Source organism: Choloepus didactylus, chromosome 1 (assembly GCF_015220235.1).
Source record: "Choloepus didactylus isolate mChoDid1 chromosome 1, mChoDid1.pri, whole genome shotgun sequence".
Classification (NCBI taxonomy): domain Eukaryota; kingdom Metazoa; phylum Chordata; class Mammalia; order Pilosa; family Megalonychidae; genus Choloepus; species Choloepus didactylus.
Genome location: NC_051307.1, coordinates 86,845,462 through 86,861,566, shown reverse-complemented (window position 1 = coordinate 86,861,566; position 16,105 = coordinate 86,845,462). Strand labels below are relative to the sequence as shown.

The 16,105-nt window shown below is 38.1% G+C and overlaps 1 pseudogene; it reads right to left on the bottom strand.

Annotated features, from left to right (window-relative positions):
- Positions 1–6,587: 6,587 nt before the first annotated feature.
- LOC119537328 lies at positions 6,588–8,544 on the bottom strand (annotated as a pseudogene).
- Between the last annotated feature and the right edge of the window lie 7,561 nt (positions 8,545–16,105).

The following is a 16,105-nucleotide window of genomic DNA, read 5'->3' as shown; positions in this document are numbered from 1 at the left end:
AGAACCCCACACATATACAGGCATAGGGACGCAAGTCCACAGAGACCCAAGGCAGAACACAAGCTACTGAGTTGTGCTGCTTGCTGCAAACAAAATGGGCCCCAGGGGGAAAGAGACAGACAGACAGACAGAAAAAAACTGCAGCAGAACTATTGGCAAGAGCGGTGCGCACTCAATCCAGTTTCTGTTGGCTGGACCACCTAAATGCAAAATGGACTTTTCTGGATTGACCCCATCTGGCTCCCTGTGGTGGGATACCCTAACAAGGAATAAACCAGAGGCAGAAAATCCTCATAGAGGATAAAAGGGGGAGAAGGAGTGCAAACTGAACTGAGGTAAAACAAGACAGTCCCAGAATTGAAAAGAGTAAGGAAAGGGGGACAATGAGTGAGGGAGATAATGTCAACAAATCATAGAAACTGAGGAGAAAAGTCTGCACAAAAACAAACAAAGCAGATCAAGATTCCCAGAGAAGGAACAGAGGAAATGAAGTTTTCTCCTGGAGGTGAAACAATTGCACAAAATGCACAATCTTAAAAATTGTACTGCATATGCAGGGCAAGAATCAAGTGAAGAAGAGCTGAGAAAATCTGAACAGTGAAACACAAGACACTCTAAAGGTCCAGAATAAGTTGGACCAAGCATCAAAAAGATCCTTAACACAAAGCCAATCAATGATAAAACCTTAAGCAAGACAGAGAAACTGACCTTCAGAATTAACTCATCAAGATAATCAGATGCCCAGACATCAGCAAAAAATTACAAGCCATACTAAGAAACAGGACGATATGGCTCAATCAAAGAAAAAATTAAAACTTCAGAAGAGTCACAGAAGTTGGAACAGCTAATCAAAGTTCAAACAATTCAAACATCTTCTAAATCCAATTCAAGGAGATGAAGGAAAATATGGATATAGAGTTAAAGGATATTAAGAAGAAAATATGTGAGCATAAAGAAGAATTTGAAGACTCATGACAGAAATTATGGGTATGAAAGTTGCAACAATAGAGATTAAAAATACACTAGAGGCATACAACAGTGGATTTGAACAGGCAAAAGAATGAATCAGTGAACTGGAAAACAGGACAATCAAAATCATACTTCTGACTGTATGAACAGATAAAGGAAAGACTAGGAGAAATTGAATATTATCTCAGATATTTGAATGACAACATGAAGCACACAAACATCCATGTCATGGGTGTCCCAGGAGAAGAGAAGGAAAAAGGGGCAGAAAGAATATTTCAGGGAAATAATGGCCAAAAATTTCCCAACACTTATGAAAGAAATAAATATACATGTCTAAGAAGTGCAACATTTTCAAACAATAAACTCCAATAGATCTACTCCACAACACATATTAATCAGAATGTCAAATGCCAAAGATAAGAGAGAATTCTGAATGCAGCAAGAGAAAAGCAATTTGTCACATACAAGGGATCCTCAATAAGACTAAGTCCCAATGTCTCATCAGAAACCACAAAGGTGAGAAAGCAGTGGTGTGAAATATTTAAGGTATTGAAAAAGAAAAACTGCCCAGCCCCAAATTCTTTATCTGGAAAAACTGTCCTTCAAAAATGGGGGAGAGTTGAAAATATTCACACGTAAACAGAAACTGAGAGAATTTGTCAACAAAAAACAAGCCCTACAACAATTACTAAAGGGAGTTCTGCAGGTTGGAAGGAAGACAGGAGAGAGTGGCTTGGAGGAGTGTGAAGAAATGAAGATCTTCAGTAAGAGCAACTTAAAGGGTAAATGCAAAACCCAATCATACTGTATCCTCAATAAACAACTCTTTAAGTCCTATGGAAGTCAGAATGCAATCAAACAAGAAAAAGGTCTATTTCCTGATAATGGACATGAAATATAAAGAGGTAAAATGGGACAAAAATAACATACAGAGGGGAAACAGAGGGATATGGCAACAGAGAAAGTGTGTGCTATTGAAGCTAACTTGGTATCTTTCCAAATTAATAGGTTATAAATGTAAGTTGTGTAATATAAACCCCAGGGTAATCACAAAGAAAGAATTTTAAAAAAGTACAGAAACAGAAATGAGACAGGTATCATCCAGATTCATCAAAAAAGATCAATTGTATAGAAAAGAAAGTTGCCATAAAAGAAAAGAGAGATGAAAAAATGTTATACATATAAAAACCAAAGAACAAATCACTGAAGTAAGTACTGCTTTTATGGTAATAACATTGAATTTTAATGGATTAAACTCCCCAATCAAAAGACACAGATTGGCAAATGCATAAAAAAGCATGATCCAACTACATGGTGTTTACAAAAGAATCACCTTATACCCAAAGACTCGAATAGGTAGTTCCACATGGTATAAGAAAGGACTGCAACAGCCATGGGGGTATATAAAGGACTTGTCATTCAGTTGCACTGGGGATTGAATCAAACCCACCCCCACCCCCAAAAAGACATGCTCTTAGTCTGCATTCCTGTGGGTATGAACCCACTGTAAACAGGACTTCTGAAGATATTAGTTAAGGTGTGGCCAAACTGAATCAGGGGGCCTTAATGTATGTGACTAAAGGCCTTATAAAGAGAGAAATTTTGGATGCAGTTGGTCAGTAGAAGCCAGAAGTCAAAAGAAGCCAGAAGTCAGCAGAAACCAGAAGAACAGGAACAAAGAGAGAGAAACCACCATGTCATGGAGGAATGCCTTCACCAGAAAGCTACCAACCCCAGGAGGAAGTATGGCCTAGCCATCATCTTGATTTTGGGCCTTCAGCCTTTGAAATCATGAGACAATAAATGCTTGTTGTTTAAGTCAACCCCTTGTGTGGTATTTGTCATAGACGATCTAGCAAACTAAGACAAATTGCAAGCAGTGCAGTTGGCTGACAGCCTCCAGTTGCAGCACCTTAAAGATCTGCCCTAACTTTCAAGCTTAGGCTTCCTGGATAGTCCCCAGTTGATGACTGAGCACAGCAAGGGTGCTAGGGCCTGGCCATTTCCACCCAAAGTAGGACGCTTCTGATGAGCAATCTGCTCCAAATCTCCCTGTTGGGTTGGCCAAGACTTCATTAGATCTGTTGCACAGTTTGAGGCTCTCCCTGTTCAATTCTGCTTCTTGCCCCCTTGCCTTTCACAGATTTTATTTACATCCCAGTCTAAAAGCTTTTCCTGCCCTATCCTCCTTCATCTCCCTTTAGCTTGACTCTCAAACACTTGACTCTTTCCCATCATGCTTCCCAGAGGACCTGAACTGACACAGAGTTCTTTGGCCCCCAAGCACTCTTCCAAGGATGTGAGCTTATTGGACCTTCCCTTGACAGGCAGTGTCTCACACGGAATCCCCTGTGGGAAACCCTTAGACAGTGGACCCTAAGCCAACATTATAGTACTTAACTGCATTAACAGGTATGGCATAGAAAGAAGAATCATAGTAGGAAAAAGAGAAGTTCAGTAATTCTAGGAAATAACAGAACCACAATGGGAATGATACTTAGGCCTCAATTATTCATATTTCAAATGCACAAGAAAACATACCTGAAACTTTAAAACAAGCAAATTGTCTCAGGTTGGGTTCCCCCAGGAAGCAGACACTGAGATGGAGATTAGCATGCAGGAAGTTTATTACGTTGTACTCTTGGGATTAATATCTGTGGAGGGGAAGTGAAAAAACAGGATTGAACAGAAAGACAAGTGGAGCTTTGATGCAGCCTCAATGGAAAGCCTTAGCCACCCCAGTGAGGATTTCTGAAGATGAGATGACCCTTTAGAGCCTTCCTGAATTGGGGCAAAATGACCAGTCCTTTTACTAACACATCAGTCAGGCATTGGAGGTAGGCAATCCTGGAAGTGCACATCCTTGGGCAACGAGGTGGCAGTCTTCAGCTGAGGTAATCCCTGAAGGGGCTGACAAGTGACGATCCTCTTCTGGCAGCACTCCCAACGACAGCTGGAGTAACAATCCCTCTATTCTTGAAGGGGAGTCTGGGTGGTGTCTCAAAGTGTCCACCACACAAATAAATACAATCTTCCAGATGTTACTGACACCAGGAGAATGGAACTGGTTTAAGCAATGGTATATGTTTTCCAATCCAAACACATCTGATTTTTTAAAAAAGGTATATAGTACCTGTGTGTCAAAACTGAAAATATATGGAACCTGCAATTACAGTATACAGCACATGAGGAGGATTAAATGAGAGGGAGAGAGTACTGTTATTTATGGGAGTATGCTAAGAATCTCAGGCTAAATGGAAAAGCTGGAGGGTTCCCTTTTAAGACAAATGATAAAAATGTCATGGAGGTCAGATGTAGTATGTATTTTTTAAATACCAAATTGATGTAATTATTTAATGACATGGGAAAATAAACATGTTATAAAATATGCTGGTTATTACAAACTAATGGGTAGAGGATAACTTCACTTTTGAGGAAAAAATAATAATAATTTAAAAGTATCAGCATGCCTAGAAAACACTGGGCAGTTCAACACCCAAACATCAATGGTATTTAGTTCTGTTCAGTGACTAACTATTCATCCTTTTGCTTTTTTATGTATATAATTCATTTTAACACTTATTTTTTGCACAAATCTGCCAGATATTTTCATAGGCATAACCATTGCACAGAGTACAAATGAACACAATTTTAATGTCACATATTTAGTTTAAGTAATTGTGGTCCACCAAAGTAACTTAAAATTGTGGTACAAGTATTGATCTGTTTTAATTTCCTCCCAGCAACCAGTTTCACAATTCAGTTACTCTTTCTTTCTGCCCACCCTCCCCAAAAAACATCCTTTTGCTGCCAGACTAAATAGTTCAGCATTGCCTTTGTTTAAGGCTGCTGGAATTTTAATCAAGATTGTGTTGAATCAGTAGATCTTTATGAGTAGTATTTAGTTTATTTAATATAATGTTTTCTTTAATGTAATTTTATTGAGATATATTCACACACCATATAATCCATCCAAAGTATACAATCAATGGCTCACAGTATCATCATACAGTTGTGCATTCATTGCCACGTCCTTTTGCTTTTGTGTATTTTTAAAATATGATTATTTCTGTAACAAACAAACAAACCAAACAAGCTACTGGAGGGAAAGTTATTAAATGCCAGGAATTCAGACCCTAGCAGCCCATGTCTGATCCCCGGGAGGACAGGGCCAGTCAGTTCATGAGACTGTGAACGTTAACCAACACAACAGCAAAATGACACTAGCAGCTTTGGTTTTGAATCGCTTAAACAGGAACTACCATACTACATAAAACACTCTAGAAATCAAGTGCCCCTACAACAGAAAACCCACCTGATTAAACCACTGACTTTGCTGGTTTCTCTGACCTTCCTTCATTTTCAGCTTTCACTGCCAATCTATTTTTGTTTCATGGATTCTGGAAGAAGTAATTTTTCTCACAAAGACACTAACATGAATGTTCACTGAGCAATGATTATTTGATGGCCTTGGTGATGAGTCTACTGATAAGTGGTCTTGCCATTTCAATACTCCACAAAGTCCAAAGGAGTACCAAAATCTAAATCACCTTGAAATTAACAAATTTGTTCTATTCTTTTTTAAAAAAAAAAAAAGTCTTTACAATGTTTCCAAATATAGAATAGCAGATTACACTCATATCAGTGTAAAGGAGGCTCAAAAAGCCCAAATTTTCTCCCCAAATGTTAAGACTGCAAGGAGCACTTTATTCAAATAGCAAGCACTATATAAAAATTGATATCACTTTTAACCTAAAATGTTTCTGAGGTATTTCCCAAAGCTCTGTGCCTTTTTATACTGCAGCATTTCCAGGAAGGATCAAGAACTGCTATGAAAATCCAAGAAACCCAAAAAATAAACCAAAACTATTTTCTACATTACCACCACCTCTCCAGTACACTCTCTCACCTGCCCTTTCCGGTGAGTTAATATAGCCATCTCTGCCATAAAAATTTTCAAGCACCAGGAAAGAAAGGTACAGAAAGAATTCTATTAAGAACAATGGCATGAATTTGGGGGCGGGGGGGGGGGGTAAGATTTTAAATTAACATATTGTATCATGACAACAAAGACCAAAATATCCCTTGTTTTTCCCTTGAGCAACAAAGAGAAATTGAACTGTTTTATACCCAAAAAATCAAAAAGGAGATTTGCTGGAAATAAAGTGTTCAGCACTTGCAACCCAAGTTAATTAATACTTTTGTTAGATCAGTACAAGTCATAGAAATAAGTTCCTTTGCAATGTGATTGGGAAAGCCATGTGGATCACACTCCCCTTTGTCCAGTGTATGGATGGATGAGTAGAAAAATTAGGGCAAAAAAAAAAAAAAAGGCACCCAGTGTTCTTTTTACTTTAATTGTTCTTTTTCACTTTAATTTTTACTCTTACTATTTTTGAGTGTGTGGTAATGAAAATGTTCAAAAATTAATTTTGGTGATGAACACACAACTATATAATGGTACTGTGAACAACCGATTGTATGCTTTGTATGACTACATGGTATGTGAATATATCTCACTAAAAATGAATTTTAAAAAAAAAGAAGTTTCTTTGTTAGAGCAAGGGAAAAAATCCATTTCAGGACAAAGTTATTCAGGATGAAAGGAAGGTATGTCTTCAGTGAGAGAACTGCCTGCTGTTAGATGATTTCTTGCTAATGTTTCTTAAGATTTTGGACTTCTCAATTGTCTTGCTTTCTGGTAGTCGAATTCACCACTTCCTCCTCTCTTTTTCTGTTTGCCATCGTTGCTGTTCACATTCAGATCAACAAAAGGAGGCACCTTGAAACTGAAAGACAGAGTAACCTGAAGCAAATTTAAATTATTAACATTATAGGTTTCAGAAAATGGGAATCATATGCTCGAATGTATGACTTACATACTTCCTGAGCTGACTTATGAAGGAAGTAGTTCTTTTCAATCAATTTCTCAAACTGAGACTGAATGTCAGAAATTTTGCACCAGGAAAACTCAAATTCATGTCATGGTACCTTGGATCCCTTCAAGTAGTGAAGGAAACCCAATTCTTCTTGCAAAATGAGCAAGGCATGTCCTCTTCCATTCAGGCCTCTGGCTGTTCTACCCACATGATCAGTATACTTAGGGTCATCTGGAGAGTCATACTGAACAACCCAGTTGACTTCAGGAGTATCCAGCCCTCGAGCTGCCACGTCTGCACACAACAGTATTCCCAAATCTGCACTGCAGAACTGGAAGAAGGTGGTTGCCTGCTTATTTTGCTTCTGCCTTCCATGAATGGCCAAGACAGGCAAATCGATGTAGTTCAGCAACTCATAGTGGTATTTCACGGACTTACAGGATGAAAAGAACACTATCAGTTTCTTCTTTCAGTTCTTCTTAAGGAATGTGAATAGCAGAAGGAATCTCTTTTCAGAGGGACAAGCAACATATCCCTGCTTAAGACCATCCACTGTTTCATTAGTTTTATCGTCATTAACACCAACATACAATGGTTCTTTTTCTAGAGAAATTCTTGCTAGGTCCTCAACTTTTCGAGTTTGCATGGCAGAAAAGAGCATGGTCTGTCTGCCTACTGGCAGAAGTTTAATAATTTGCTTTAACTGCTCTTCAAACCCAACATCCAAGATATGATTGGCCTTATCAATAACCACACACTGCAGGTTTTTATACATAAACCCCAGGGTATTCTGCATATGGTCAGGGAGTTGACCTGGTGTGGCCACCATGATATTGATCCCATTAGCAAGTTTCTGTGCTTCAACAGATCTGTCACTGCCCCCCATTATCAACCTATATGTGTGGACATGATGAGTCATTAGCTCCTTAAGCACGCCAAAAGTGTGCATGGCCAGTTCCCTACTAGGTGGGAGAATAAAAACTCACGTTCCAGTCCTGGGCATGAATTTTAACTTAACAATGGGTTCAACAGCAAGAATGAGAAATGCCAGGGTTTTGTCACTGCCTGTTTTTGCAGCCACTAGATCTCTGCCTCCTAGAAGTGGTCTGACACTTCTAAGTGGTATTTGTAAAGCCCATTACTTTATCCCCTTCAGAGTGTTTTCACTGACAAGATTAGTTAGGGATAGGAATGAAGTATCCTCAAAATCTCCTGCCAGTCCAGGGGCAAGCTGGGCACTTCATTGTCATCTTCATCATCTGGCTTCTCCACACTATTTCCTGTTTCTTCAGGAACTCTGGCACCTTCTTCTTCAGACTCCTCATCTTTGGTTTTTGCTTTTTTTGCATCAGGTGTAGCATTTTCAACAATTTTCCTTTTCTTCTTCTTTTATAATTCTGAATTGGCTGACTGCGTTGCTGCTTCCCCATTGGTTAATACAGTAGATGTTCTTGGAGATTTTTTAACCTCAACATTTTTCACTGTTTATTAGACCCGTCTCCATTTTGGGCTTCTGACAAGCCCACAGTCATAGGCTGTTTCAAGGACTTTTTAACTTTTCCAGCTGCCACAGTTTCCTCAGACGCATCTCTATTTTAGGTTTCTGATAGGCTCACATCAGGTTTCCTGTAGCTTTTAGGTTCCGCTGCCGAAATTTTAGGCTCCGCGTCTTGAACTTGCTGCGTAGGAGTTTCATCCGAGACTGAGACGCGATGTCGGCCGAGCGCCTTCTGCGCGGCCCGCAGCAGGGTTCCTCCGCTTTCCGGGCTGATCCTTACTTCCTTCCGGGCCCATATTTAATATTGATGATGTCCTTCTACTGTTTAGACATCTGTTCAAAATCCCTACAGCAGTCTTAGAATTTAATACATTCTCGACTTGCCTTCCTGATAATTTCATGTTTCAAAAGGTAGAGTAAGGAATAAAGAGAACTGCGACTGTAAATCAATTCTGAACAGCAAGGAAGGATTTGTTGATATTTATGACAGAAATCTGCATTTCAACAAATGTGTCAAAAACAATGCAGTCCTTGCCTTCCTGAAGATGAAAGAAAGGGATGGTGTCATCTTAGAATCTATTTTTTAAAAAAGAAGAAGAACCACCTCTGGTCATTTTAGGCATGCAATTTAGGCTTTAATAAAGCAAACTTCAAAAAGTTCACAGAAACATAAATATAACCCCAAGGCAAGAGAGAACAAGGAATACATTGTTTTTTAAAAAGGCATGAAACTGCATAAGTAAACTTTGTACTATGACAATTACTGGCAGAAGCCAATATAACTCAACATGGAGTTCTCTGAAGAGTCTATATATTTAAAATGACATGTACCAAGGTGGAAAAAAAAAGTGATACAAACTCTGTAAGAAGGTGATAGAAGGCAAAAATCAAGAATGTGCTGAGGAGTGCTAAGTGATGAGAACCACAGAAAGGGCTTAAAAACACATGCAGTTTGAAGCAAAAAAAGATGAAGGAAAGGATAGGCTGCCTGCTTGTGGAAGATCATGTTAAATGATAACACAGAGAAGGCAGAGCTACTCAATTGCTTCTTTCTTCTCCTGCAAAAAACATTATCTTCAAACCAAGAAGGGTGACACAGATATCACCAAGGGTAAATTGAAGTGAACCTAACTAAGGAGAGAGTAAGAAAGAACCTGGTATATAGGCTTTGCAAACTAAAAAAAAAAAAAAGATTGTGGGTCTCAGAACCACTGCCTCTCGTCCCAGAGAAATAGAAAATGGGACAGGTGTCGGAAAACTAAGCCACAAAATTATACAGATTTCCTAAAAGGAAATAAAGTGGATTGTGGAAACTGTAGAATGAGCTTAGCATTACTTTCTCCAATACTCTAGAATGCATAGCAGATAAACATTTGTGTACTAATTACCAAGACAGGCTAAAGGAACTTCATATTATTTCCTGATAGAGCTAAGAGATAAACAGGTGATAGAATACCAGGCACAATAATCTTTTGTTTTCAGCAAGATGCTTTGCAAACATGCTTATAATAGTCATTTGAACAAGAGAGAAGGATGTTGCCCAGTTTGTAGACTGGTTAAGGGGATTTACTGCTGGTCAAACAATTGCATTCAAATGTTTGTTAGTAGACCCATGTCCATCTAAGGCTGCTTATTGCTCTATAAAGCCTATCTTTTTTTTTTAATATAAAACCTATCTTATTCAATTTTTTTTCAGAGATGCAGATGAAGACAAGATAAAACACAGTAAAAAGAATGATATGGAAAGGATAAGAATAAGAAGAGGAGATATAAGAGGCTCAAATTCCTTATAGTTGGACTATTCAGATTAGTAAAAGTTAAAGTGATTACTACTATCCAATATCATAGAACATGTGGGGAAATGGTAACCATTAGTGAGAATATAAATTCCCATTGGTGGGAATGTAAATTGGTACAGCCGCTTTGGTGGACTATTTAGCATTAGTTATCAAGATTTTAAGTATATATACCTTTCAAGCAGCAATTCCACCTCCAGGTATATAGCCTAGAGAAATTCCCACACAGGTGCCCAAAGCGTCATTGTACAAGATATTTATTGCAGCATTTTTTGATAACAAAACATGGAAACAAGATTACTGTCTATAAAGAGGTGGTAAGTTAAGTAAATTAAACAAATACCTACAATGGAACACTGTGCAGCAGATAGGAAAAATGAGAAAAATATATGTAAATGTTGACATAGAAAGAGTTCTAAAACATTTTAGGAAGTGAAAAAAGCAAATTTCAGAAAAATAAGTACAGTATGATACCCCACAAAATGAACTATTTCCGGAAGTGAAGAGCATATGGGGAAAGGTCTTGGAAGAATACAATCCAAACTGAGTTGGGTGAATACTTTGGAGAGGGACATGGGTGTGGAGAAAAGGCCAAGGGCCATTTTCACTTGCTCTATGGTGTTTAGTTTTACCCAATGTTAATGTAGAGTGTATGTTAATGTATTTAACATGTTACCTGTAAAATTGAAAAAAAATGAAAAAAGTCCTTTTTTAAAAAATAGAATATTTTTAAGAAAGCAAGGGCACCAAGGCTGCAGTTCTAAAAACATGTATCCTTGTCCTGGCTCCATGCTTGCTAATCAGTCACCTCACCCCTCTGAGCTTCAGTGGTCCCATCTGTTCAGACAGGGGACAGACATACCCTGGGAACCTGTGATGATGAAATTGAGCTAATATATGCAACAATGCTTTGAAAACTTCAAAGTGCTTTAAAATTCCTTACAATGAAGACATAGTCAAGTTGAAGTTTCAGGTAGTCCAAAGTTGAGAGGGAAAGCTAATAAATTGAAAGATAAAATCAGAGTCCAAAGTATTTTAATGAATTGGAACAATGGGCCTCAAACAACCAGAATAAATTGAATAGGGATGAGTATAAAGTTTTATTTATAGGTTCAAAAAATGAATTGCAGAAGAGCAGGAGATAAGAAATCTTGCCTTTGAATCACTATTGTGAAACAAATTTAGAGGCATTTGTGTGATGTAGATGCTAAAAATGGAATACAATTCCAAGCTTTTTTAGAAGTCTAGGGAAGAGGTGTGATTGTAGTTTCAACTGTGTCATCCACCAAGATTCACTGGTCCAAGCTGTTTGACCAGTTATAAACACTGATATATGTATCATATAGGACCATACCAGACTGACAGCCACACAACTGAGCATTTAATATAATTTAAATAAATTTTACTGCTGTTCCCATTATATTGTAAGTTCCTTGAGGACTGACACCATGTCTTATATTTCTTCATTCCCCATAAAGCTTCGAGGAGATCTAGGCACACAGCAAGCATATTATGGATTGGCTTATGTCCACTTATAAGACATATTCAAGTCCTCAGGTGCCTTGAATGTGACCATATTTAGAAATAGGAACTTTGAAGATGTTATTAGTTAAGATGAGGCCAAACTACATTGTAGGAGGCCCTAATCTACCATGAGCGGTGTCCTAATAAGAAGAGAAACTTGGACACAGACAGACAGATAGAAGATGGTCATGTGCAGAGGCAGAGATTGAGTTGTACCATGGATCGCTGGCAAGCCACCGCCAGAACCCTGCAGACTTCAGGGAATGCATGGCACTACTGATACCTTGACTTCAGACTTCCACCTTCCAGAACTGTAAGACAATAAATTTCTGTTGTTTTAATCCATCAGTCTCTGGTGCTCTGTTATGGCAGCCTTAGAAAGTGAAGAGAAGGCATTTAGTATATAGTGAACATAATATAATGATTGTAAAGACTGAAGACATTGCAGTTCTCAGATCCATCATTCTAAAGATCAGTGAGCATGTACAGGATTTTAAGTGAAGATGTAGGAGAATGTGTTGAACCTATGAAGCCAGGTGATTTTTTTTTTTTACACTGTTACCCTGATATAACCTTTTTTCTAAAACCAGAATGCAGTCAAAATTTCAATTGATTGTTTACTGTGTTGTATTAGTAAAGGTTTTATGTGCAGAGGATTTCAAGTTACAGGTGGTAGAAATAGCTAAGACATCTGTTAAAATGTTAGAGGAAATTATCCATCAATCAGAAGAAACTGGAGGAAACAGCTATTTAAGCAAGAAAACCTTTTGTAAAGTTTTATGAGAACTCAAACACATAAAATATCTTTCTGTAAAAAAAAAAAAAAATCTGTTCAGGGTACTAATTTTAGCCCTCCTAGAATTATGGTACTCCTGAAAGAGCAACATGTCCATTGGAATATCTGCAAAGGTGAGAGCAGTGTCTATCATTTTGTGTTGTTTCTGTGAATCCTTCTTCCTTATGTCTATCTATGCTTTGCTCAGAACCAGCTGATGTACTATTCTTTTTTTCAATGATATATATGCCCTGGTCTTCCTGGTCTTAAGTGGAGCCTCAAAATTCTTGACTTTTTAAAGCTTTTTAGATTATGAGAAATGGCCAGGACTGAAAAAAATTGGGGTAGAGCTATATAAAATAAATTCTGAACCTTAACAACAGATTTCTCCTACTGTCATTTTACATATTGTCTTCATCTAATTCAATTAGTCAGTAATTTGGACTTGAGAAGAAAATGCAAGGAAAAGTATCCCAGCACTTTGGTGAGATGAGAAGATAAAATCTAGGCATGTGTCACATAGGAATAGATGTATTATTCAGGACACTGACTGGTATCTGATAGTACATGCAAATGGGATAACTGAGGGGAGTTTAAAAAAGAAACTATTTACAAGGCATAGAGAGGGTTAAGAAAAACCATGAGGGAAGGTAACGTGTCCCAGGGCTAGCAATAGTGGGAACCACCACCTTCAAGAAGCAGGAAGAGGGAATGGTGGCCTGAACCCAGAAAGAGCTAAAAGAGAGGGACACCCAATAGGGCCTTCAGTAAAGAAACAATCTGCAACCAACATGAGAGGGAATTAGGAACTAGCTACCCAAATATCTCCCTTCTACTACCTCCCCATCTCCTGCTGGCCCCCTCCCATTAACCAAACACAAATGAAAGCTAGAAGGCAAAGGAGCCAGTGTTGCCGTCCATATACATCAGCCTCTAGTGGCACAGAGCACGATGGAGAAGGGTGGAGACTGGATTCAGAGGAATAATCAGAGAATATCTAGCACAGTGGATAATCTTGCCCCACATGCACCCTCACGGGCACCTCAAATCCTTTGTTTGTTTGGCAATTTTAGTTTATTAAATGTAGGAGACGCTGGCAACTTTCTAGATGCTTAGTACATAGACATATTTTCTGTGTTTGGGGAAGTGTCCACCTTGAACTCTGACTCTATAAGATAGAAGACAGAAAACTTGCTTCCCAGGCCCTCATTTTGAGCTAGCACATCAGCATGAGAGCCAGAATCCACCAATTAGATCCAAGCACAACTGATTCCTGCTTAAAGCAGGCAGCTTTACATGGAATCCATTTTGCTGCTGAGGGTGGCAACAGAGATGACTACTTTTGGGGTCAGCAGGGGCTACGAGTTGAGCTCCCAAGACTGAAGCAGGACGAACAAACTGTACTGTTCCAGAGGTGTCATTCACAGAATGAGGTGTTATGCACAGAAATGGCAATGATGCCGGTGACAATTGCTGTTTCAATAAAGCCAAGTTCCCATAAGCACCTGGTTCACTGTAGCATCTAGTGCCCAGTGTTCACAGCAGCAGCAGTAGAGGTTTTCCCATAGGACAGTCTTAAAGTTTTGGGCCCAATTTCTGGAAAGTTATCCTCAAGGCTAGTTGTCTAGCCCTCCCAACAATTCTGTGAGCTGCACAAAACCCTTGTCATAAATTATTTTAGCTTAATCAGCCAGAGTCAGTCTCTGATGCTTGTAACTATGGACCCTGAAAAATCCAATACTTCTATTTTCCTATCTACTCTTATTTTTTATTCTCTTATTTTTATCTAAATTGGACTCTTAATAGAACATGGCTGTGTGAAAGACAGAATAAAGGACATCCAGGCTAACTCAGCTTTTTATCTGGAGCAAGAAGTGCTAGAATGCACATATTTGTATTTGAAAAACACACAGTAGATTTGGAATTGAGACCTTATGAAACAAAACCTGAATGTGACTTGTTTTGTGAAATGCCTTCACTTTGTAAATACTTAAGCATATCAGTAGAAATAATATATCAAGAGTCCTAGTTCTATCACTTTTGATATATGCTACAGATAACTGTTTTAGAGAAATACAAACTTAGGAGAACCCAATTATTCAACCTCTACCTTTGCTACTAATGTACTATGTATCCTTGAGCAGGTCCTTTAATCTCTCGGTCTCCTTTTCCAGATCTAGAAATGAGGGGCCTGTAATATATGATCTTTGCTGTTCCTTTTAGCTCTAAAATCCTATGATTCCATATCTTGTTAAAAATCTTGAGAACATACTTAGTTTTTTCTGGATTTTAGGTCCTGAGGAACCACCGAATTTGTACATCAATTTAAATACAGAGCAATTGTTCCAGTGGGAACAGTTTGAACCCTGATAGGGAAAATTATGCCCATTATTTTTTAAATTCATTTTTGTTGAGATATATTCATATACCATGCAGTCATACAAAGCATACATTCAGTTGTTCACAGTACCATTACATAGTTGTGCGTTCATCACCAAAATTAATTTTTGAACATTTTCATCACCAGACATACAAAAACAATAAGAATAAAAATTAAAGTGAAGAACATTGGGTGCCTTTTTTTTTTTTTTTTGCCCCCATTTTTCTACTCATTCGTCTATACACTGGACAAAGGGGAGTGTGATCCATATGGCTTTCCCAATCACATTGTCACCCCTCATAAGCTACATTTTTATACAATCATCTTCAAGATTCATGGGTTCTGGGTTGTAGTTTGATAGTTTCAGGTATTTACTGCTAGCTATTCCAATTCATTAGAACCTAAAAAGAGTTGTCTATATTGTGCGTAAGAGTGCCCACTGGAGTGACCTCTCAGCTCCTTTTGGAATCTCTCTGCCACTGAAACTTATTTTATTTCCTTTCACACTCCCCTTTTGGTCAAGTAGATGTTCTCCATCCCACGATGTCGGGTCTAGTTTCCTCCCCAGGAGTCATACTCCACATTGCCAGGGAGATTCACTCCCCTGGGTGTCAGATCCCACATAGGGGGGGAGGGCAGTGATTTCATTATGCCCCATTATTTTTATAATCAGCAAGTCATCCTAACTTTTCTAAATACAAAACTCCCATTCAGTCATTCAACATAACAACCTATGGCCTATGTACTAATTAACGATGAATTGTCTGCCACAGAAAAATAAAGTATGTCAAGGTAGATTTTTTTAATTTTATTTTATTGAGATTGTTCACATACCATATAATTATCTGAAAATCCAAATTGCGCAATTGCCCATAGTACCATCATACAGCTGTGCATCCATCACAATTATTTTTTTCAATTTTTAGAACATTTTCGTTATTCCAGAAAAAAAGTAAAGACAAAGAAAAGAAAACTCAAATCTTCCCATACCCCTAACCATCCCCCCCACCCCGCCCCATTATTGACTCATAGTATTGGTATAGTACATGTGTTACAATGGATGAAAGAATGTTAAAATACTACTAACTGTAATACATAGTTGCAATAGGCATATATTTTTCCCTATAGATCCCCCTATTATTAACTTCTTGTTATAGTGTCACACATTTGTTCTAGTTCATGAAGGAAATTTCTAACATTTGTACAGTTAATCATGGAGATTGTCTACCACAAGATTCACTGTTTTGTACATTCCTATCTTTTAACCTCCAACTTTGCTTCTGG